A 2,792-nucleotide genomic window follows, 5' to 3' on the forward strand; every position below is an offset into this window, starting at 1 on the left:
TGCTCTCAACAAGGAACTTCTTTTTTATTTCCAATTCATCTCAGAAAGGCAGCTTCTTCTTCTTCTTCTTCTTCTTTTTTAAAGATAAACCTCCTCAAGTGTAAGGTTTATTAATGATCACATTTTAAATTAAAGTTTTGGTGCAAAATAATTCAAATTGTTTAAGGTTTAGGGTGGAAAAATAAACTGACATGAAAGGGAGGTTTGAATTCACTCTTTCTTAATTATTTGAGGCATGTTTCATTCATGCCCCCCCGCGGGAGGAACTGTTATAACTTTATTGATCCCATTACTTTTGTCTGCACAATAAACAGGTTAACAATCATTTGGCCTACATTCTGGATAATGACACAGTACGAGCACGAACCAACTTTTACAACATATTACAACGTTTGCAGTTTTTCTATGATGCTCAGGAAGCACAATCAGCTTTTCCTGGGTGTCCTGGCCATTTTATAAAATCATTTTCTTTTTGATTATACTAGGTCTGTATATATATATGTATATATAGTTAGAAAACTATAATGTGGCTTCATAACATAATTTTCCCATGAAAAATCCACAGATGCAGAGCAATGTGTGAAAAGTACAATACGTCGGAGCTAATATCAGAGCAAATTGCAATTGATTGTTTGCCCAGTAGATGTCAGCATTACACCACTTATCAAAGTGTAGTATGTGTAGGTTTTATAAAGATTAACTGTTCCTCATTAGGCATAGCGGCTCGTTGGTCTAGGGGTATGATTCTCGCTTTGGGTGCGAGAGGTCCCGGGTTCAAATCCCGGACGAGCCCAAATTTTAGTCACATATTGCTAACATTTGTTTTTTGATGCCATGATAAACTTAACAGTCTTCCATTGTTTATCTGAACCGAAATTAAGCTGCTGTCTGTTTTTCAATCGACAGCATACTCATAAATGATAATGGGCGTAGGAAGCATCCTCAATGTGGGTGGGACAATCTGACGTGGGGTGTGGACAGGTGGTGGACCTCCCCTCCTCGAGGGGGGTCCGGGGGCATGCTCCCCCGGGAAGATTTTTTTTTAAATGTTGAAGTTAAATGCATCAATCTGGTGCAAGTTAGGGACTAAATCTGTGGATACATCTCTCAACAACACCCATGTGAAACCCATGTGAAAGGTCACCAGTTCAAGTTCCGGCAAGATCAAGTGATACCGAGGTGTCCCTGAGCAAGGCACAAAATGGCAGCACACTGCTCCTAACACTAGGATGGGTCAAATGCAGAGAAACAATTTCCCCACGAGAGATTAATAAAAGTCCAACTGTTTAAAACAGACTCACTTTTTCTTTTTCTTTTCTTTTTTTTGTCTCCTTTATTAAAGAAGAGCTAATGTGGACTGAATTTAACCAGCAAATACATAATATGCACTTTATATACAGCACTTTTGAAAACAAAGTGACATGTGCTTTACATTGATAAAGCTCAATAAAAAGCCCAACCACAATATTAATAAAACAAATAACAGGATATATTGGAAATAAAATGGTAGCATTAATAAAACAAAATAAAAAGCAGTTTTAAACAGTTCATTGCAGAAGAGTATTTTAAAGACTCAGTCGTGCCAGACTCAGTCGTCACACAGACATTACATAGCTGCACTTTTGCTTATATAACATCTGGGTGTGCAGTGGTTAGACTGGAGTGTAATACAGCATCACTTCAGAGGGGAACAACACACTAAAATGAATCCTTAAAAAAGCAGGTGTTAATCAAAAGAGATGTCGCATCCCACCCTTTTATAGACTCTGTATATCTGATTGAATTCCTGAGAGAAAAACAAATATTTCATGACCTACATCCCACACGTGAATTTACAACTGAAATGAGAAAATCTAACATAACACAAACATATTACATTTCCAAATGTGTAGTATTGAACTCCAACAGGCATTCTCTCAGACAACTCCCTAGAGCTACAAAGGCGTTATATATCTTTTTTTACTCATGCGGCAGCTACTTTTCAAGACTCCAAACAGACTGGATATCTAAACATTGCTGCAGTTCCCCTTTAAATGTATAAACTGTACTTTCATCACCAAGTAAACTGCCTCCCTTCATCCAAACATACAAGTAAGTAAGGCTAAACAATTAGTTCATAAAAATTGAGGTTAGTTAATAAATCAATGTTTGTGGATAATGTCAAAAGAATACTACCTTCTTCCAGTACCCCTCTGAACAATCAGTTTAATAAATAATAAGAATAATATGTAAACATTAAAACAAATCTAGGAGGAGAGCGACGTTCCTAAATCTGTTAACTTCATTACATCATTATGTCTGCTTCAACTTTTAAAACACTCTATTCACTCGACATGTGTAATATATATATATATTTTTTTTAACTTTTTATTTTAGTTTTTTTATAAATAAACAGCCAGACAGACAGCACAATAGTAGTTGGCAAACAAATTAGGATGACAACAATGGGATTCTAGTTCGACACGATAAAAAAAAACAAAGACATAAAAAAAAAAATGAAACAAAACAAACAAAAAAATAGATAAAATAAAATAGACTGCGACAGGAAAAAAATCAACAACAAAAAAAAAAATCTAAAGGCTCTAAGTCCATTATTAATAACTTAATGCAAGAGTAAAGATCAAAGAATGTACACAAATGGAATAAAAATACCAAATATATCAAAAAAAAATAAAAACAATAAATAAAAATAAATAAAACATAGCACTTGTTGGTCAGTCAGCCGCCCACTAATTACAGTTGAACACCACAGGTCCACCACCCTGTTGTACAAAGACATCCGGCATGTCCAC

At 35.3% G+C, this 2,792-nt stretch overlaps 1 non-coding gene across 1 annotated transcript; it reads left to right on the plus strand.

The window, feature by feature from the left end:
- The first annotated feature begins 721 nt into the window (after window positions 1–721).
- Window positions 722–793, plus strand: trnap-ugg (transfer RNA proline (anticodon UGG)). Its single transcript has one exon. It is a non-coding gene; the product is annotated as a tRNA-Pro (tRNA).
- The last annotated feature ends 1,999 nt before the right edge of the window (window positions 794–2,792 follow it).

The sequence above is a fragment of the Notothenia coriiceps genome, unplaced genomic scaffold, assembly GCF_000735185.1.
Source record: "Notothenia coriiceps isolate Sejong01 unplaced genomic scaffold, NC01 NC01_scaffold00033941, whole genome shotgun sequence".
Classification (NCBI taxonomy): domain Eukaryota; kingdom Metazoa; phylum Chordata; class Actinopteri; order Perciformes; family Nototheniidae; genus Notothenia; species Notothenia coriiceps.